General features: G+C 43.4%; 1 protein-coding gene across 2 annotated transcripts in view; it reads right to left on the reverse strand.

Moving 5' to 3' along the window:
* The window catches only part of FAM83H (family with sequence similarity 83 member H), a 34808-nt gene extending 16518 nt beyond the window's left edge, over window positions 1–18290 (reverse strand). Inside the window, exon 1 of one of the 2 annotated variants that reach the window (XM_030012544.1) lies at window positions 17988–18290. The gene's annotated coding sequence lies outside the window, so the exon portion shown is untranslated. Of the gene's footprint in view, window positions 1–13481; window positions 13677–17987 lie in introns of those variants that run through there. The other variant, XM_030012547.1, reaches the window with a different exon arrangement.
* Between the last annotated feature and the right edge of the window lie 4582 nt (window positions 18291–22872).

Below are 22872 nucleotides of genomic sequence, written 5' to 3' on the forward strand. Positions count from 1 at the left end.
ACATTTAACAAGAACAAATGCCAGGTTCTCTACCTGGCACAGAGTAACTCTGGACACAAGTATAAATTGGGAGAGGAGTGGCTGGAGAACAGCCCTGCAGAAAGGGATCTGGGGGTGCTGGTCGGCAGCAGGCTCAACAGGAGCCAGCAGTGTGCCCCGGCACCAAGAGAGCAAACTGCATCCTGGGGGGCATCAAACACAGTATAACCAGGTGGCCAATAGTGGTGATTATCCTCCCGTATTTAGCGTTGGTGCGGCCTCACCTTGAGTACTGTGTGCAGTTCTGGGCCCCACCATTTAAGAAAGATGTGAAGGTACTTGAATGCATCCAGAGGAGGGCAAGAAAGCTGGTGACAGGGCTGGAAGGCATGTCCTATGAAAAGCGGCTAAGAACTCTGCGTTTGTCTAGTTTGGAGCAAAGGGGGCTGAGGGAGGGCAACCTCATTGCTCTCTGCAGCTTCCTGAGCAAGGGAAGTGGAGAGGGAGGTGCTGTTCTCTTCTGCCTGGTATCCAGGGACAGGACGACTGGGAATGGCTCAAAGCTGCACCAGGGGAGGTTCAGACTTGACATTAGGAAACATTTCTTTACAGACAGCGTGGTCAAACACCAGAACACCTAGAGAGGTGGTCGATGCCCCATGCCTGTCAGTGTTTAAGAGGGATTTGGATAATGGCCTTAATAATATGCTTTAACTTTTGGTCAGCCCTGAATTGCGCAGGCAGTTGGACTAGATGATCATTGTAGGTCCCTTCCAACTGAACTATTCTATTCTATTTACTCTACTTAAAGGGGGCTTATAAGAAAGATGGAGAGAAACTTTTTACTAAGGCCTGTAGTGACAGGACAAGGGGCAACAGTTTTAAACTGAAAGAAGGCAGGTTTAGATTGGATGTAAGGAAGAAATTCTTTATAATGAAGGTGGTGATACACTGGACCAGGTTGCCCAGAGACGCTGTGGATGCCCCATCGTTGGAAGTGTTTAAGGTCAGGTTGGATGGGGCTTTGAGCAACCTGATCTAGTGGAACGTGTCCATGCCCAAGGCCAGCGGGTTGGACTAGGTGGTCTTTAAAGGTCCCAAACCCAAACCATTCTATGATTCTATGATTCTGTTAATTGGTTGGCATGCTTTAATTCCCTGATCTGCAACAAGAACTATACTAGGTTGATGAATTCTCAGTTTGCATGAAGAATGCTGGTTTTTATATATATATATATATATATATAATTGATACGGTGCATTTGTGTTACACCATTTCTAAGCCTTAAAAAGTATGGGTAATTTCTGTGAAGAAGTCTTTCAGGAACACTTAGCATTGGCATCATCCCAATAATCTCCTTCTAGCTTCTCATGTGCTGCTGTCTATCTACAATGAATATATTCTATGCTTTGCATGACAAGATGTCCTGGGTTCAGCTGGGATAGAGTTAATTTTTACAGGAACCTGGGAGGTGGGGGGGCATAGCCGGGGCAGCTGACCTGAACTAGCCAAGGAGCTATTCTATACCGTGTGACATCATGCCCAGTATATAAATGGGGACCGGGCCGGGTGGAGGGCTCTCTCTCAACTTTCGGTGGGGGAAGTGGCGGAGCATCGGGTTCCGGGTGGTGAGCAGTTGCACTGTGCATCACTCTTTTTGTATACTCTTTCATTAGTACCGTTGTTGTTGTTGTAACTTTTGTTGTGTTGTCCCACTAAACTGCCCTTATCTCAACCCTCGAGGTTCCAGTTTTTTGGTTTTTTTTTCTTTTCTCTCCTCCGTCTCCTCCCTATCCCACCCGAGGGGGGCGGGAGGAGTGAGCGAGCGGCTGCGTGGTCCTTTGTTACCGGCTGGGCTGAAACCACGACAGTCCTTTTTGGCGCCCAGCGTGGGGCACGAAGGGTTGAGATAACGACAGATCTGGCCAGAGCGTGTTGAAACAAATTTGTCATACGCATTCCTTATATTAGATAAATAGATGTTAGTCACAATGTTGGTTCATTTGTTTACGTGGTGGCGTTTTGTAAGTTTTTATATGCTCTATGTATTGCCTGTAGTTACGTTTCTCACCTCTGGGAGAGTGATTGGGATTATCATTTTGCTGTACTGGGCGATGTCGACTTGTGAAATGATTACATCACTGGTCATGAGGTTAAGCTGGTATCTGTATGAGGCAGTGATATCATTTCCATACTTTGGGCACCTTCTATCGGATTTTATTGGTAATTACAGCCAATCCATGGGGAAGTTAGGGGGGGATGCTTCCCCCCGTCCGTTCGCCTCCCTTCTTTCCTTCCGACTAATTACAACAGCTTTTGAGAACTTTGAATATCCTTGGGATGCGCAAGCCAGTGTGCTGTTAGTGCTATGCCTCCTGAATATGTTTCAGGTCTTGTTTAGGGCTACAAAAAGGCTCTTTAAGAGTACCACCCAGAGATCTGCCCCAAAGCTGGATATTCATGGGTGGCATGGCATGTGGGAGGATATGGGCAGGTATCTAGAGAACTTCTCACCCCCAGTGGCTTGGAAGTTCACTCCCGAACAACTACAGAACCCTCATGAAGTGGTAGAATATTTGAAAGAAAAATGCTGTGGCTATTCCAAAGACGTACAACTTGCTGCACTGTGCTGGGCCCTGGCCAGTATCTACCAAACACTGCTTGATATTAGGCAGCACCCTCAGGGAGAAAAGGGGGAAAAGATGGAAAACAGGGCAACAGGCACCGTGGCTACCCCAACCCCGACAACAGGCACCATGGCTACCCCTACCCCGGTGACAGATACTGCAGCTAAACCAGAGAACCAACCTGTGCCAGTATCAGTCACCCCTGTACAGAAAAAGAAACACACAAAGAAATCAGTTCGCTTAGTGAGAGATGAAGATGAACCAGGGTCATCATGAGAACAGGAGGAAGAGGCAGAACCTGAAATAATTACCCGATCTCTATCCCTGAGTGAGTTGCGTGACATGCGAAAAGATTTTAGCCGCCACCCAGGTGAGCACATTGTTACCTGGCTGCTCCGATGCTGGGATAATGGGGCTAGTAGTGTGGAATTAGAGGGTAAGGAAGCCAAGCAGATGGGATCTCTGTCTAGGGAAGGGGGCATCGACAAGGCGATTGGGAGAAAAACACAAGTCCTCAGCCTCTGGAGGTGACTTCTGTTAGGTGTAAAGGAAAGATACCCCTTCAAGGATGAAGTTACATGTCACCAAGGCAAGTGCCATGTGCTTACAATGGTGGAAGCAACCACTGGATGGCTGGAAACATATCCTGTGTCCCACGCCACTGACCAGAACACTATCCTGGGCCTTGAAGAGAAAGTTTTATGGCAACACGGCACCCCAGAAAGAATCGAGTCGGACAACGGGACTCACTTCCGAAACAACCTCATAGACACCTGGGCCAAAGAACATGGCATTGAGTGGGTATATCACATCCCTTAACACGCACCAGCCTCCGGAAAAATCGAACGATACAATGGACTGCTGAAAACTACATTGAGAGCAATGGGGGGGTGGAACTTTCAAACATTGGGATACACACTTAACAAAAGCCACCTGGTTAGTTAATACTAGAGGATCCACCAATCGGGCTGGCCCCGCCCAGCTAAGACTTCCACATACTGTAGAAGGGGATAAAGTCCCTGTAGTGCGCATGAGGAGTATGTTAGGAAAGACAGTCTGGGTTAGTCCTCCCTCAAGCAGAGACAAACCCATCCAAGGGGTTGTTTTTGCTCAGGGACCTGGGTACACCTGGTGGGTGATGCAGAAGGATGGGGAAGTTCGATGTGTACCTCAGGGAGATTTGATTTTGGGAGAGAATAGCCAGTGAATTAGGCTGTATGATATTTAACTGCTAAATAACCTGCCAATTTATGTCATTGTATCTATAGTGTCTATATGCCATATCAAGGGTATTACTGTAAGAATTACCCAAATGACTGAAGGATGGACTTTGAAACTGAGCGAAGTACAACAGTGATAGAACTTGAACTGGCGCCCACAATTTCCTCAAGATCAACATCTTCGACCTGCAGACCAAGGGTGTGGGTTGCACCAAATGTACCAGCCACAAGTTCCAGAGGCAGCATACAACAACCTAACACCTCACACCATCTCTCTTATCCTGAAGAACTGTTACAACAGATGGAGCCCCAAAGTCATGGACTAAATAAAATTGATGGACACAGTGGAGGGATAGCCCATCGACTAAGGGAATACTATTTGTGTGTGTGTGTGGGGGGTGTCCATATACATATATATATAAGACAAGGAAAGTGGTAGTGGTTGATTGGAAAATGTAAGATCTGGGCATGATGTAGATGGTATAGAATAAGGGGTGGATGATGTCCTGTTCAGCTGGGATAGAGTTAATTTTTGCAGGAACCTGGGAGGTGGGGGGGCATAGCCGGGGCAGCTGACCTGAACTAGCCAAGGAGCTATTCTATACCGTGTGACATCATGCCCAGTATATAAATGGGGAGCGGGCCGGGTGGAGGGCTCTCTCTGAACTTTCGGTGGGGGAAGTGGCGGAGCGTCGGGTTCCGGGTGCTGAGCAGTTGCACTGTGCATCACTCTTTTTGTATACTCTTCCATTAGTACCGTTGTTGTTGTTGTAACTTTTGTTGTGTTGTCCCACTAAACTGCCCTTATCTCAACCCTCGAGGTTCCAGGTTTTTGTTTTTGTTTTTTTCTTTTCTCTCCTCCGTCTTCTCCCTATCCCACCGGAGGGGGGCGGGAGGAGTGAGCGAGCAGCTGCGTGGTCCTTTGTTACCGGCTGGGTTGAAACCACCACACAAGAGATGCACAAAATGATTGATACTCTTTCAGTAGTCTTTCAAACTACTTCCCAGTCAATTTAAGCAGAAGGGGAAAAGTTAACTGGAACCTCAAAGGTTATTATCTTTCATAACTATGGTAAGCGTGAGCTGATCTCAGGTCAATGAATAAATAAAACTTTACAAAAGTGATCTAGGTAGCTCCTAGGCAGAAGCTCTGCTAAGAATGCTAATTCACTATGAGGAAGCAGAGTCACCCGAGCTTTTGGATTCCATGCACTTGCTTGCAGTCTTTGCAAGTACACTCCTGCTACTGTCCATCTTGCGGAATTCATCTAGATTCTGCATTTAGGTAAGGTATTTTTAATGTTTTTTTTGCTAAGTTGCAACTCCTGGGAATAGCTATCTGCAGCTGGCAGAACTCTGAGATGCTGGTTCAAATTTGATGTTGTTAAGCTGCCAACTGCAAGGCTGTGTCTCTAGTTCTAGGTCAAATAATCCATCATTTGATAAGTAATTCCCCTACAAATTAGCTGAAAATGATAACATACCATTTATGGCCAATATTTGTTTGCCATAGTGAGGTTTCTAAGATACAATTGTTTTTTTAAACTACTGCCTCTTTACATCTATGTTAACTAGTTTTGATCCATTCAAAATGTGTCAGTTATCACAGTGCAATGCTGGATTTTGTGGAGTACCACTTCCCATGCCTTAGAGAAGATGAGATATATTATTAAGTATGCAGTGTTGCCTTGTTATTGTTTGACTCTAGAACTACATATTCTGTTTATTTTGTAGGGCATTCAGGATGTATAATGCCAGGAAGGGCAGCTGAGTATAAGTACTTTCTCATTCTCTCTTAAACCTTTGGCTGTTGTCATGTAGGAGGCCTGGAAAAGCAAAATGAAGGAATTATTTGGCAGAAGCAGCAAAATTTGCACGAGAGCTCTGTGACATGCATAGCCCACATGGGCCCTTACTTCCTTTGAACCGATTGTCAAAGGCTCTCATTAAAGTTAGACAGCAATTCTTTGCTTTTATGCCTTGGTTCCTTTAGCAGGAATTCACTGCACACCTTGTCAGATTTCTTCAGTCCAGAGTGACAGAAGATTAAGGCACACATTATTTACTAGTATTCTTGCGTGATGGCTGTATTTTCCTAGATTATGGTGGCATCTAAAACAAAAGAGGGACTCCAAGAAGAAGTTGCCTCTTTGCTTGAACTTCACCTGCAAATCTATTTTCTGCAGCTTCATTCACCCCAGAAAAAGACAGATGTCGTATTTTTGAAAATCTGAACCACTATAACTGTCAAAGAAACTAAGCCACAACTGGAAATATACCAAATGTATATGGAAGCCTGTAACTACTGGTTAATAGAAAATGTCACTTATTTATATGCTTGTTTATTTTATTTAATTAGGGATTTAATTTTATTTTAATTGCTAGTCACAGTTTACAAATTTTTATGACACAAGCTATAGGGAATTCAGTGAAAAATGAAGATGCTAAAAAGACTAATGTGTGGCACCCCCACATTGCCCTTGAGGGTCTTCATAAAGGGTAGTAAGATATTCTGTAGTCCAGTTATATTTCAGGAACTGAACTGTATATGGTTACAGGAGGAGAAGAGATCACATAAATCCAGCATCTGCAATTGTGAACAAGCTACGTGACATATGATCAGTCCAAAAGGAACTACTGAACATCCCTCCTTCCATTTACATGACAAGTACTGGAAAAAGTAAGACCCTAAAGACCCTTAGTACAAAGGCTCCAGAACCATAAAACCTACAATGTACTACCAGAAGAGAACAGGAAAGCTCAAGCACACCACCGATGTCTCTCATGCCTTCAGCAGCTGCAACTTTATCAGGAAAAGCATCCCAGGAAGAGTACTGCCCCTATATTGTACAAGAAAGCAGAGGACTCCTATTACATCCTGCCAATATGACCTGGGAAAAAATACCAGCAATTGTTTTAAACTCGATTTTATGAGCAGAACACACCAATATGGGACCTGAGAAGTTCTTTGAGACCACTAAGCATACTGGCATATGCCAATACTTATCCTGCTGTTCAGTCCCTGTTGTCTTAAAGGAAGATGAAAGAAAAATTCCAGAAGCCAAATTAGGTAGCAAGGGGAAGAATTCTAACTTCTTCCCAGCACCTAGCCCTTAAGCCTTGGGTAAATTAAATATAAATAAAGTGCAAACAAACTATAACCAGGGGAGCAATTCAGGTGTCTACACACAGGTGTTTAATGTCACTTCAGATGCCCTAAGGCATCTTGCCTGGCCTCCAGCTGCTGGTCAAGAAGGGTGTGAGTCTCTCACAGGGCTTGTGCCACATCTGCTGTGTTTTAAATACCCTAAGGCACCTAAAATGACACTAAACACCAAAGTCTAGGAACCAGGATTGCTCCTCAAGGGTCAGATTCATTAAATAAATGCAGGTGTATAACATGCCTACATGCAAGCTAATTGCCTTGTGTTCCCCTTTATACTTGATGGAGAATAAGTGAATAAAATCAGAGCATGTGTTGAGATTCATCTTCTAATATAGATGCTTACATTTGGCCAAGTCTTCTTTTAATCTTTCTCCCAGAGACATTAACAAATCAGTCTTCCAAAGCTTCAGTGCTCAGTCTTCAATTTTTTTAACTCCAAGATTACCTTTATCCTCTCAGTTGTACTTTCAAACCTAACTTCTACAGTACGACAGATCAGTCTCACTCAACTTCAGGCATCTTCATTGCAGAACATCTCCATGAATGTCTGATGTCCATACTACTATTGCCAACCACCAAAATCTAGTCAATACAGTGAAGTGAGTAATCGTCTCACACTAAAGTAGACACCCTCATCAATGCTGATGAATCCTACCATTACTGCACAACATTTTGGGACCCATCAAATTGTACTAATAGTTCTGTACTCTGTTGCAGGTCCATTTTAAAATGCAGGATCACAGCTGAACACAATATTCCAATGGTTCTCTTACCAGTGCTGTATTTGAGACAAAACTGCCTCCCTATTCCTGCTTGTACATCCGTGGATGTTGCCATGGCATTGCACTGCAGCTCATTGGCTACTCTGATACCCATTAGTTTTTGCAGTGGTTGTTGGGATACAGTCTCCTTTTTATAAATAAGAAATGGATTCTTAGTTAGTACGTGTAATAACTAATTGTGATGCATCAGCTTATCAAGTGATCTAAGTAGCTCTGTATACCTGCCCTATCTTCTATCTTTACTTACTTTCCCAATAACCAAGTACCTAAAAGCTTTATCACAAGTGTTTTTATACTTCATTGATCAAAATATTAGAGATAAAATGTAACACTGAACTTTGTGCAAGTCTGTTAAAAACAAATCTATCCAATGATGATTTTTTTTGAAGCAAAACTTCTTAATAATTTAAAGTGCCTATTTTAATTTTGAACTGTCTATTTTAATTTTGAACTGTCTGTTGTCTAGTGTATATCACAACTGATTTTTAAAAGATTAGGAGTACATGAAGGGGGACTATTATATCATCTGATGTAATACTGCAAACCATTAGCTTAGCATTACCTTTTTACAAGGGCATGTAGTGATGGGGCAAGGGGTAAAGGCTTTAAACTGAAAGAGGGCAGATTTAGATTAGATGTAAGGAAGAAGTTCTTCACTGTGAGGGTGGGGAGGCACTGGACCAGGTTGCCCGGAGAGGCTGATGGATGCCCCATCCCTGGCAGTGTTCAGGGCCAGGCTGAAAGGGGCTTTGAGCAACCTGGTCTAGCAGAAGGTGTCCCTGCCCATGGCAAGGGGGGTTGGAACTAGATGATCTTTAAGGTCCCTTCCAACCCAACCTGTTCTATGATGCTATGATTCTATGAATATTGCAAGTCAATGAGTAGCTGGCTTGCATATTGCAACTCAGCATTTCACTATCCCATTCTGCCTGTACCTGTGGTCAGCTGGGTCAAAGGAAGATGAAAAGCCCTAAATACAGTTACCCAGTTGTGCAATGAGGAAAGCTATTTCCTGACTCCTTCAGAGAAGTCCTACAATATGAGACTTGATTATCATTGCTATTTTAATGTATAGATGGAAGAGCAGTAGCCATGATTAGCATGCAGCACACAGACCTACTCTACAAAAGGCCTGACCGATAGAGAAAAGCACAGCGGAGTAGAGTAGAAAAGTGCAGATATAAAGGGCAAAAAAGAGCCAAACAATCTTTCAGCCTGAACACCCTAATCACTTGTACACACAGGCAATAACATTCCTCCCAGTAACTATATTTTAATATATATATTAGAAAGATTATTTAAAAAAAAAAAAAAAAAAAGCTGTGAATCAACCTTTTTCTTAGCAAGTGACTTCAGTGTTCATTTCCTTTCATTGCAGTGAAAATACATCTTATTTCACAAAGTAATCTTTAACTTCACATTTTAACTGTATTATAATGCCTCTATTCACACGATTGACAAATTACCTAATATCAGCTCTTTTTGTCTGTTCAAATGCAGTGTAAATCACTTCTCAGGTTTTTCCATGATAGATTGAACAGACCTCCTGTTGGTAGGGCTTGTCTCCTGTCCCTGGACAATGTTTGTGGCTTTTTCTTAAGAATTCTCTGAACTTTTTCTGGTAATTTAATTCATCCTCACATCACTGAATCTTCAATTCTATAATTGCAACCTTCATTCTGGATTTCTGTATATCTTTTTATACTTGACAGTATTAAAATACATTCAATCAGATAGCAGCGTTGTGATTTTTACTGTTATTCAGTAAATATGAGATTTATAAACATATTTACTGTTTCCTCAAACTTTGTGTTACCCTTGAACTTTACTAGACTATTTACTGATTACGTAAACATTTTATTGAACTCCTGAGCAGCACTGTAGAAAGACTCAATTGCTGGTAAGTCTGATAAAAATGAACATTATTAATAACTTCTCTTTAATAATTGATATTAATAAATTACTATTTCATTAACTACATAATACAAGACCTGTTAATTTAGCATAATGTAGGATTTTAATCACATTTCAGAAAGCATTTATTTAGATGATTTGGAGAAGTCGAAGCTTATTAAAATAAGTATACTTACACCTTCACCAACCAAAACTGTGTATTTCCTCGAATCCCAGAGGCCACACAATTAGATCAGGGTTTTTCCTTTGTATAAATTACCTTGCACTGGCAGCACATGGTTTCATTTGCATTATCCTGGCCTTTCAGCTCATTTGGTTAGTTTTTTTCCAAAGTTCCCTGCAATTATCTCTCGATTTAATAATTTCAGTGTTTATTACCGCTTACTTTCAGTAAACTTCATGAGAGATCTTATTAATGGTCTTTTGAAAGTAATGCACTTTTACTCCCTGAAATGATTTTAGCATATTTATCCAGCTAACAACTGGCCATTAGGGTATGGATTTGTGATCAAATTACTGCGAAGTAAACTAAGTTTGCACAAACATAATGATCCACAGTACCCACCATACACGTTCCTTGTCATGAATGAAAGACAATTACTTCTTCAACAAAAGTGAACTGTAATACCTTGCATTTACCGCAGGGTATTATAAAGTAAAGGTACATGCATGCAGACAGCTGCTATGTAATCGTTACTCTGTGATGACACACCTGTGCATACAGCGTTTTTGTGTGCACCCACATCCTTAATCTGAAACTGTATTCAAAATAACATATTTCCATCAATTTTCTCTGTGTAAATTACTGACATGTCTTTTCCTCACATAAATCCTGATGATTTAGATTATAATCCTCCAGAAAGAGTACAGTTTTTCCCAATCCCATGCCATGCAGTATACTATACTTTATACTCCTGTGTATTGTCTTCTTCTATAGTAAATGTTTGTAATGTAAAAGCCCCTCTGAACATCTTTGCATTTCACCTGCCATTTACTCGTATCAATTTCTGTCTTTTCTTTCTGGTTTCTCTAAATAAAGAGTGCACAAATTCTAAGTCTCTCCAGGCTTCATTCTCACTATGTCTGAACCCTCACTTTACTGTATGTTCCTGGGAGAACAGAACATAAAATCAGCTGTACTGGATCGGATGAAAGGTCCATCAAGCCTAGAAACCCATCTCCAATAGGGACTAAGAACAGATGATGCGGAAAACATATAGGGACAGGCCAAGCATTTATGATGCTTCACCAGCTTCTCTAAGTCAGTTTTAGCTACTTGAGGCTCAAGAACCTCCTGACCCAGATATGCTTTAATGACTGTAGATAGCTTCAAAGGATTTTGCTATCATAAACTCACACAGAGTTTCCCTAAACCCATATAAAATTTCAGCATCTATAACAGCCAGAGGCAAGGAGTCCTATAGCTCAGCAATACAGTCAAGAACAGTCTCCTTCTCTTTTGAATCTGCTGCTTGTACTTTGTTTTTTTTGCTTTAGATAGGAAAATCAACATCTATTGACCTGTGTCATGCCACTCTGATTTTATACATCTGTCAACTCTCCTGTCACTCATCACCTTTCCAATGGAGAACCCTAACTTACTCAACTGTTTCTTACAGGGAAACTGTTCTGTGCCTCTGATGATCCTCCAGTCTAGTTTCTTCTCCGAATATGTTTCACTCTACTGTATTCTTTTTTGAGATGGTGGGACTGGAACTGCAAGATGGAAGTGAAATATATTGTGTTTGCATTCCATTCCTTTCCTAATATGTCATTTGCTTTTTGACCACTAAGGAGCAATGAGCATCCTGCTCATTTATAGGATAGGATTACTATGCTTTGTGTTTTTTTCTTTTGGTCCTGTTGTTGCTGAACTGCCCCAGTGACAACCAATTGATTTTCCTGAATCCCAAGAGGCTACAGGCAAACAGCCTTGCTGGTTTGGTTGAATACACAGTTACAGTAAAAGATTCTGATGAAGAGTCAGAATCCCATTGTACTAGATGAAGTACCAGCAATTATTAAATTGGGTCTTGCTTAAGATGGTCTCATAATCTAGGCCCCATTAGACATGATAAACAGATGAAAGAGAAAAATGAGCCGAGAGGTACAAAGGAACAACTGGCAGATGTGCAAATTTAGCATTGTACATATAATCAGTTGTGGAATTAAGTGGTCTGTAAGCACTGTACTACAGATAGCTTCTATAAGGACATTTGAAAAACAACTTTTGATGGAGTTTCTTAACGTAAAGAGAAGCATGGGAGAACCATCACAATGCCTAAAGGACAGGCATCAGTAACTGGCATCAGACAGATAAAGAAAAAGTCTGTTAAGGAACCATATGCATGGCCCATGTGGTCCTCCATGAAGAGCACATGGACCAAGATGAAATATTTGTGAATTTATTTTTACAGGGATTCCAGACCAGCTTTCATTTATCATTTGACAAGTCACCACATGGCCTCCCATCTTCTCCATACAAACCCTGCAGTACTTTGCATTTACTGTTCCTCTGATTTTGCAGTCACTCAGAATTCGTATTTCATTAAGTCAGGAAAAAAAGCACTGATCCACAGTATCTTCTCTCCATGCATTCTAGAAGGCTGTTATCATTATTTGGCATTTCATGCAGTTCTCTGCTATCCTAAGCAATCATTTCATAAAATCATGTTCATAAATTTAGAAGTATCAAGAACACCAGTCATAATCAGAACCTTACCATATTAGATAATGAGTGAACCGAAACTACAAACTTTAGTTCCTTCCCAATAAATCCTTCCTCTAAGTATAGTAGATGGGACAATGACAAACACAGACAGGTACACAGGAAGCTATAGAAAGAAACAGTACACCAGTTCTTTAGAACTTACTTTTTAGCATGCTAATATAGGATAGCTGTTGGGTTTTTTTCAGGAGGAAGCTGAAGGAGAAAAAGAAGGTAGGCTTTGTAGCTGTTTATGAGTAACTCCTCCCATGCTTAGGGGCAGTGGATAAAGGAGAGCACGAAGGAGCTTGTTGAAAACTTAACAAGTGGGAGATGAAGGCTGATATAATAGGCTGATGAGAGGCAGAATTCAATCTCTCAGCAGCAAAGGTCTCCTCCACCCGTCTGCCTGGGCTTTCCCAAAGACACTGGGTTGGTTGCTACTGTGCCAATGCACCTCTGCACAGGGAGTACTAATGCAATCGCTCACCTCCTCGGCCAAAAAAACATTAGCAGGGGAGAAACAGGAGGAGGGAAAGAAGCATGCAGCTATCCATGTGCAATTATCAAGAGCTTTTTTGGAGGAGGGAGTCTCCAATGGAAATTTCCTTTTGGCTTGGCCTGAGGCCTACTTCTGTTCACATTGGTGTCATCGGGAGTGACTTTACTAGCTTTGATACTTATCACAAGCATTCGGTTTTTGTGATCTGCAAAAGCTATCAGACCCTCTTAATATTCGAATGAGTAAGCAGAGATGTGATCACAGTCTACAACTATCTCTGCACAGAAAAACGTTCAACCATAAGGAAATGTATAATGTAGGCAGAGCAGGGAAAAGTAACTGACAGATGAAGCTAGATGTAAAAATTCTCCTTTTACCTCTGGATTAACACTAAGAGCAGAAACTGAAAAAAGTATAGACCTGTTGGTTTGTGCATCATTTGCTGCCTGTCCATATTATGTTCCATTTCAATGGACTTTTAACTGTTTTTTTTCCTAAAAGACTAGCATGAAATTCTAGTTTCAGCTATGCTGAGTGGATGCCCTACAGATTAAAAAAAAAAAAAAAAAAAAAAAAAAAGGACCTGCATTTTTCTTGATTCTTTGTGCCAGGTGTGAATCAAGAGCGATGGACTGTATTTATCCAGTCTAGGCAAAAGGAAACTGGCTGAGTGTTTCCTTTCTCTCTCATCTGCTGCTGCCTGATGTCAGCCCCTGCTGATGTCTCAGCACCTCAGGCTGGCTCTATCTTCCTTCCCAATGCTGACTCCAGTGCTTGTTGTTACGTGTTTTGCCTGCACAGCAAGTTCCCAGACTGCCTCTCTCAGATGATCACTTCCCTGGATGGACCTGCTTCTCTGCTTCAAGACACTCCCAAAAGCTGAGGCCTTTGTCGGTCTTTATGCACCAGCGGAGGGAACTGCCTGAGAGGAAGCAAGGCTGTATCACTCCAGCCTGAAAGGGCTAGTAAGATATGATCTCTGCCTGAGACCCCATGCTTATGTGCAAGTATAGGCACGATTTTCTGGGCTTAAACACCTTGTCTTTTCATTGCCCTGGATACCAGCAAGAAGAGAAAGGCAACACAGACAGAAGAATTTACTTTAGCCTGATGGACTCCACAGCCAGCCACAAAACCCCTCTGTGCTATTACCATTTGAAGGACTCCCAAACCCTGGTCAAGAAATTAATCAAAATGATTTTGAGAGTCAATGAAGCAGCAAATGGTACATCCATGAGAAAAATGTAAAGCAGCAATTTCCAAACAGTGGTCCAGCAGGCAGGAGTGTGTGGGCCACAGCTGGGCCATGCACCATGTTTGATGACATCACTTACATCTCTTATGGTGGGCTCTGAAAAATTTTCAGGTTTCCAAAACATCTAGAACCCCTGGAGTTTAGAAATCAATTATTTAAAAAAAAAAAAAAATTATTTGGCCTGATAAAATAGCCTGATAAAATAGAAAAGATTATATGAAAACGGGTTGCTAATATTCTGGAAGGGTCAGTTTTAGAAGAGGACAGTAATGCCTAAGGTAAAACTACTTGAGCAGACATTGTGACAATAAGACATGGAAAATGTTGCTTTGCTCTCAAGAAAAGGTTGTACTAGGTAAATGATTTGGGTAGGGACCTGTCTCCTGGCATATGGTTTAAGGTGTGAGTTTTTTTAATTCTGCATTGGATGATGGAGGGAGAGCTAGTGCCTTCTAATCCTGCTGCAGCAGACTGAATAACCTATATTAACAGTGACAGATATGCTCATCTTTTCCAGAAGCTACTCCTACACGTGCTAGCTTTCTGTACTACGGATTGGACTTGTGCTGAGAAAGGATCTCTCAGTTTAAGGCCTCTCACTTGCCAAGCTCACAGTGATGTGCCTATAGCACCTTTAGTTTTCAAGTGTACCCCAGAATTTCCTGGTTTAGCCATAGCACATTGCCATGGAAATTTTACAAGAGCTATAGCAAAGGATGCTGGTTACCTTCCTATTACCTGCTCTTCTCACCAAGCAAGGATCAGATACATTCCCCAGAACAGTATGGTGAAATTTGGGTAATAGTCTGAATTAGAACCCTTTCTCAGCCACCACTGTGTCTGCTAAGTCCTCACAGCAATTATTTTTCCTTTTTCGAAATTCCTTTCTGTATTTTTTGCTGTAGTCTCTGTGTTCTCATTCTCAATGTTCTTTCAGTTTTAGGCTGTAGGCTCAAAGCCTGTTGTTACTGTTAAAATTTCTGTTTGGAAGATGAAAATATAGAATTTGTTATTCCTGTTACAATGTCATGTATACAACCCCCAGGCCTTTTCTTTTGGTCACCTGACCAGCCTCTACTGATCACCCTGAGTGATTGTGATCCCATTCTTTACTCTAGGTGGTCTTATAAGGATCTCAGTCATCATTTTAAAAAATGGTATGTCTGCCTGCTGTAGTCTAGGAGTTTCACTTCATCTGAAGTCACAGTTATCAGATGAGAAATTGCTTCAATTAATTTAATCAATTCATTCACTGAGCTTCCAGAGATTACAACCTTATCTTCCATATTACATACATTTGTCAGAAGACCCTACAAACTGGCATAATAAACTCTTTTTGTGTCTAAGGTGAGTAGTAAATGGACTGAATGCTACAGGCATGTGGCAGAGTAGAACTGGGAGCCCAGTCAGCACCTCAGAACACCTACTGGACTCCCACTCACCCCTGCTTAATAGTCAGTGCAAGGCATCCCACAAAATATTCTTTGCTGGACAATCAGAAAATTAGCCGGACAATCAGAAAATTATCCAGACAATCAGAAAATTAGCCAGACATTCAGGATGTCCAGGGGATCTTCCTACAGGCCAGAGGAAAGGAAAAGTAGCAGAAAAATTACATGTCGTAATTTTCCTTGTGAAGTGGTTATTGAGACAGCATGTCAGCGTGTCCATCTTAACTGTCCTATGCAATAAAGGGTACGGAGTGGCATGTGTAAATCCAACCTGTAGAGAGTCACTAGGACAAAACCTGATGTTTACAGCTACTGAAAAATGAAATGTGATCCTGCGTGCAAAAGGGGCCTCTTACAGAGAGCAGATTACCTGAAGAGATAGATTCATAGAATCATTTAGGTTGGAAAAGACTGTTAAGATCACTGAATCCAACTGTTAACCTAATAATGCCAAGTCCACCACTAAACCATGTCCCTAAGCGCCACGTCTACCACAGCAATGCTCATGCGAAGCTTACTCTCTCTCAATCAATCCCTTTCCTTGGATTTTTATTTACTAGGTAGCAGGTATGAGGAAGTCTAAAACAGAGAACCTCAAGAAAAAGTCCAACAGCGTAAGGTATAATTTGGAGGAGAACTACATGCTGCCCTTGACTTTTACTTTCCCCCACATCCTGATTTTAGAAATGCAGTCATGAAATTCCTATTCCTCATTAGGGTTACAAAAATCCAGCCAAATGGGGCCTGGTAAGTGGTCCAAAAGTGTTCCATTTAACCGAAAAATACAAGGAAGTCCAATACTGCAAGGTGTGGAGGTGCATTTCAGTTGCTTGGAAAGTTGTGATTGCCTGAAAAATGATCTATAGAACACAAGTGTCTCTGTCCTCAAGCATGACACTGCTCTGGCACAATCATACCAGACTCTGGTACATGACATTTTCACTTTTTCTTTTGACATGCAATTTTCCCTACAACCACACAAAGAGCATAACTTTTTTTTTCCTCAGAATACTACTATTTCCACTGCCAGATGACAGCAAATACAGCTCTCTCTTAGTCCTCAAATACAACTCTAAAGCCCCTCAGACAAATGGGAGTTAGGCCAAAATGAAAAAAACTTTCTCTCCCCAAACTGCAGACCTTCTGTGGCCTTGTAATAGGGTGAATGTTTTCATGGTACGTTTTTTCTGTCTGCTTGCCTCTTCAGCCAATGAAAACACATGCTATTGTAGGCTGTGCAAAGGGATCCCAGGCCACCAGTGTTCTGCACTGCTTAATTGTCACTGCTCTGTTTTGGAGCTAGCTTGTTGTCTAGAGTTGTTACTCATGTATGTTTGGCCTCTATCACAGATAAGCTTATTGCAACTTTTCATGAATTAGATGTCTTCAGCAGAAGGATGCTATAGGCACTTCTGTCCCTTTCCAAGTGCCTCCTCTCCCTCTAACTGTTTTAGAAGATAGAGAACCTCGGTCCTCAGGCCAGACAAAAGCCATAATTGACCATTTAGGGTGATGGGAACACAATACCTTCCCCTTCCTCTCTGCTCACACTCAGAACCTGAGGTCTGTCAGACAGGCTCACATCTGTGGAAAAACTTAGTGAGTATATGCACGTGTGCCTGTGCACGCATGTGTCCACACGCATCTGTCTGTGCTTTTGCATGTACGTGCATGAATGTCTGTGTCGCTGCTTGCAGGCCATGTCGGCAGACAGCTACACACCCATGCGTGTGGAGTGAGGTCAAAGCAAGTAAAGGTGCGGTGGGCCTCAGGAGCTGTTTCTTGGCTCTTAGCCTACTGCAGACCTTGGCCTTTCCAGCGCTACCACCAGTGAAGTCCTCTTTGTCCCCATCTCTTGACCACACATCCCTACAGTGTTTCCCACCCAAGCAGAAGGCCAGCTCAGGCTCTATCGTGGGAAGCTGGGCCAGGCTGCAAGATCTCTTCCCGAAGACTGGGATAAGTTCGGAAATATCCACTCCTTGGGGCTTTCTCACAGGAGACGGGACACAAGTTCGGTGAAGTGTTCGCTAAGCAGTTTTGACCAGGCTACCTGAAGACTGACAGGTCTCTTCCCTCACCAGCCCCAAAGCCTGCTGTCTGTGCTGGGACGTTCTCCCTCCCCCCTTGCCTCTCCCCTCTCCTCCTGGGACTCTCCTTTCTCCCACGGGGGCAGTCATGGTGTGGCTGGGAGCTCCTGCTGCTGGCGCCTTTCTGCATTGGAGCGGCCACCTCCTGCCCCCAGACTGCCTGCAGAAGTCCCTGCCCCAGATCCCGAGCGCCCAGCCCTGCGCAGAGGAGCAGGACAGGACCTCCCCAGCCCTTCACCCGCCAACTCACGCGGCCATTCAGGTACCCCAGGAGGTGCCAGCACTTCTCCTACCTTCCCAGGTGAGCCAGGGCAGGTGGTGGGTCGTGCTCTCCGGCTCTCCGCTCCCCTGGACGTGCCTGCAGCCTGATTCACGGGCACCTCTGAGCCAGAGAGAATCAAGCTCCACCCAGGGCAGAGGGTGAGTAAGAGCGAGAGAAAGGCAAACTCCGGAGAGTTATTCCCTCCCAAGGATTGCAGGGGAGCCAGAGATAAGGGCTGCACATTCCTGAGCCGCAGGCGGCCTCTCCCTTCCCGTCTGCCCTGAGCTTGTCAGACCAGCTCGGGCCTGGCTGCGGAGCAGGCCTGGGAGCAGGGTCGGTGCTGGCAGCAGGGCATGGACCCAGGCCACCGGTCCCAAAGACTCGGCCCAGCACACCTCAGTCCATCAGCCGCCCAGGGAAGGAGGGTTTGGGCTCATCAGGGACTTCTCACGCTCCGGGGTCCATTTCGGGGAGGCAGCGGCGTGCTGCAGCAGTAGCTCCATTGCAGCAGGAGCGATCAGGGTGCAGGGCCCTGTGCCTCCCTCTTCCACAGCAGCATGCTGGCGAGCTTGCAAAGGCCACCTGTGCCCCGCGCCATCTCCCTGGGGGTGCCGTGCAAAGGGTATCTGAGGCCGTACCCGTGGCCCCCCCGGCTCCCTGGGGGTGCCGTGCAAAGGGCATCTGAGGCCATACCCGTGGCCTCCCTGCTCCCCCCCATAACTGCCTCTCGCGCCCCGGCCTCGCTGATGGAGGGGCAGCCTGGCTGGCAGCGCAGCCTCCCCTGCAGCCGGGCCCACTGCGGGCGCAGGCGGAGAAGGGTTAAGCGAGATTCCCCGCAGCCCCGGGCGTGGCAGCTCCTGTTATTTCGCCTTTCATGTTCTATCTTATTCAGCCTGGCAACCGCCGCGGCTGTTGTGTGCCGGGCGGTGCCCGGGCGGCTAGGAGGGCGCGGCGGGAGGCGGCTCGGCGGGAGGCGGCGGTGACTCAGGCCTGGCAGCCCGGTTCTGGCGGGCCCGGGCACCGCGGCGGGTGGGGGCGGGGGCGGGGGCCGGGACGACACGGGCGCCGTGTGATGGAGGCGGGGAGGGGAGCGGTGCCGCGCGGCCGGCCGCGGGCGGGCGGGCTGCCGGCCTCCCTCCGCGCCGGCAGAGCTCGGCCGACGGGGGCCTCCGGCGGGAGGGCGTGAGGGAAGAAGTCCGCGCGTTCGGCGGCCGAGGGATAAGCGCCGCAGCAAGGCCGGACACGCGCCCGGCGGCGGTAATGCGTGGTGGATACGCACGTACGGCGCAGGGAGTGCGTGCCCACACGTCCAGTCCTCTGCGCTCCGTAAGGCCCTGTACTTGTGTGGCCATTTGGTGTATGCATTATAAAGAAGTAATTTAATATTAAGGTGCCAAGATGAGAGGGGGTGTCCTCAGAATTCGGAAATAAGCATGGTGATACAGACTTCAATTACATATTTGTAGGCTATTTTTTCTGTAGGAACTTCACTCAGTGTGAAGGATGGAGAGTACCAACTGAGGAGGTAACCAGTCAATACTGCTTTTAATCATCCTTCACTGTGTCGCCCTGGGCATTATTCACCACATGCCACTTAAACGCCGCATTGAATGGAGTTACTAACTTCCACGTAGGTGTTGCCATGCAGTTCACCAGTATCCTACTGGAATGCTTCACAAACATCAATTAACTTCTCAGTACTCAATTGGGCTGTGATGGTGTGATTATCCCTATTTTGGAGGAAAGGAACTGGAGCAGGAATATCGCATTTAAAATGCTCCACTCGCTGTAAGTAGTTCAAGGTTTCAAGAATCACACCTTTTAGGGTCTCCGGCAGTTGAGGATGTAAGGAATGCAGGTTGGATGGCATCTATACACATAAGACCATCTTAATTGCGTAATTCTTTTTTCAGTGATTTCAGCCTCAAGTACCTGCTCTCCAGTAGCACATTATTGTGTGACTAATGTCTTTTCTCTGCCTTGTTCTATTCTCTTCCTCTCCTCTTGGGTATAATTCTGTATGTCCTGGAATATTTTGCTTTGATAGGGCTTTTATGTTCTGTTCTTGTTTTTAATGTGCAGGTTGCTATCTGTGTTAGAAAAGACAAGATCAAAGAAGTGTGTTTTGAAATACAAGTAAGCATAAGCAAATTTGCACTCTGATAGACAAATTTCTGTTGTGCCATTGGGATGATTATGGCAGTCTTTATCATAATTTAGAACATCAGATGAGCTTTGTATATTCTGTGTGCACACAACTTAGAATTTGGGTGTTTATCCAAAGAGAAGCCAGTACAAATAGTACTTGGTCGTTTAATCTTCTTGTGGTTAACACACTGCTGAGGAAATATTCTGCAGTATTCTGTAAAGTTAAGGTCTGATTGGTTAATCCAACTCATCATCCAGTGGGATAGGACTGAATCCTCTAGGAGAAAGTGTTATTCATTAAGAAAGAAATAATAGAATAAAGTCAGAATAATTTTGGTTGGAAGCATCTCTTGGGAGTCTTCTGATCCAACAGCCCTACTCCCTGCAGATCTCATTAGATTAAGTTATTCAATGCCTTGCTTGTTTGTTTAAGTGTATCCAAGAACAGATCCCACAGCCCCTGTGGGCTCCTGTTCCTGTGCTTGACACCCTCAGTGATTTTTTCTTTCTAATATTTAATGAGAGTTTTCTTTAAAGCTGCGTATGTCTGAGAGTCTGATAATGCGTCTAAACTACACACTGACTGCTCCAATTGTGCGTACCTTCAGCCAAGGAAGCGTACATGTGATAGAAAGCTTTCCAAAATACTTTTAATTTACCTAACATTATAACCACTTTCTTGCTCAGGTTCTGCTTTGACTAACTGGTTTTCATCCATGAGCTGATCTGAACCTTCTGTGCTGTCTTGATAATGTAGGCAGGCTGTGGCAAAAGACAGGTAGGGCTGTGTGCATCACTTGCATGCTGCTTGTCTTTGAGTCGTGTCATCTGACCATTTTCCCTAAGTACAAAGAAAACTGACATTGTAAGTGAAAGGTCCGTTACAGAGATGCAGATGATTCCTTCCCTGACTGAAGTTATCAGCAGTTCAGTCATAACTGGCACTACAGTTTTAATGCAGCATCTTTTAAGAAGGATGTATGTCAGACTCACAGAGAGCACAGCCGAGGATATACTTCCTGAGTTACCCAGTTCTCTGCTGCCAATGCTGAAAAAGCAGTTTTAGCACCCTTGTCTTAAAGAAATTTCAAGGTCCTTTCATATTCAACTCGTAAGTCTGAAGAGTTACACTCACCTCTTAATTTGTCAGAATTTCTCCCTTTTGTAAGTGAGCAGCTTAGATACAAGCCTGTTTTTATTCATCCTTCCATTTAATTTTAAACTGAATCAACATTCAAATGGAGATTGGTTTTTTTCCTATGGTCAGAGGTACAATAAAATCTCTCTTAGCAAAACAAAATTTTAAAGTATATCCCTTTCTACTGGTTCTAGGATTATTCTCTGAGGAAGTTGTTGGTTACCACCTGTGTGACTGCTTAGACCCAGGCATTGCTACTACCATCTGTTTTCCAATCTCTGTCTGGGAAGTTAAGGATTTTCGTAATTTTCAGTAGCATCATTCCTCTTTTAATACCTCCTGATAATGTATATATGGATATAAACCTTTTGATGCTCTTTGCAAACTCCTGGTGGGCTCTCAAATTTATGTGCACCTGAAGAGATCACTTTATCCATTATTTGGTTTATTTACATTATGTGGTTGCACATATAATTGCTGCCCTATGATCTTTACCTTCATTTCCATCTTCCTATGCAGAAAATATCTTTTAAAGTCGTGCTCCAGTTACGATTATTATATTTTTATTGTCATCTTACAATGCAGAGTTTTATGCTTAAAGCTTGGCCTGTGACTATTTTTTGTGCTTCTTAGGTCTCCTAGATGACTGAACAGATAACTCCACACTTGAGTTTGGGATACTCATGTCCAAACCTGGCTTTAGGGTACTTGAAAGCAGACTGGAAGGCTTCAGGCATGCAACACAGCTTCTGCATAGATTATTTTGTTTTATTCAGCCACTGTGTCTTCAATTTCTTCTTCTTTGTATTGATCTCCTGCAGGATGCTAGAAAATGGAGATGCATAGACAGTAGGGAAGGAAGAAACTACCTGAAGGCTAACACATTCACGGTTGAGGCAGATCTATGAAGGTAATGATTCATCAGTTTCTTGGCTTCGCTTCCTGTGGACAGGGCATTTTTGCTCTCTAATAGAATGTAGAATTTTATTTGATTATTTAAATCTTTGAGATAATGTATCTTTTCTGTTATCAGGAAACTGCAGAGGATCTTTTTTGAGGCCCAAAAAAGTTATGAGATTGCTGGTAGTGTCTTGGTTATGATGTGAATGTTTAAGGCAGAATTTACCAGGCTGAACATTGGTGACTGCTACGTAGGTGTCTACATCAGGGCAAGTCATCCCATTCTCATTTGATAGTGTTTGGAGGGCTTGTCAATATGTCTGTGAATGCAATCCAGACCTTCAAAACCAGAAAGATGGAACTGCGGCTAAACCCCACTGGGTACAGAGGGAGCCAAACCATCTATCTTGGATATGGACACCTAAATTGAGATCGAATAAATAGCACTTCTAGTCTGAAGATGAGATTCAGAATGAGTTGAACCAAACATGATTGTAAGGAAAGCAAGTTTCAATATGAGTTTGGGGCTTTTCCATGTATGATATTGGAAATATGAATTCTTGAAATCCCCCCAAAAGTCAAATCTAGATTGTTTCACAAAAATTTTCTACAAGGTTTCAGTGTGTAGCTTTACAAACCTTTTATTCCTTAAATAATAATGATTTGTAATAGAGCCTAAAATTATCTGTAAAGGAACTTAAAAATCCATGTGAACTTTGGCTCTAGATTC

The sequence above is a fragment of the Aquila chrysaetos genome, chromosome 4 (assembly GCF_900496995.4).
Source record: "Aquila chrysaetos chrysaetos chromosome 4, bAquChr1.4, whole genome shotgun sequence".
Taxonomy (NCBI): Eukaryota; Metazoa; Chordata; class Aves; order Accipitriformes; family Accipitridae; genus Aquila; species Aquila chrysaetos.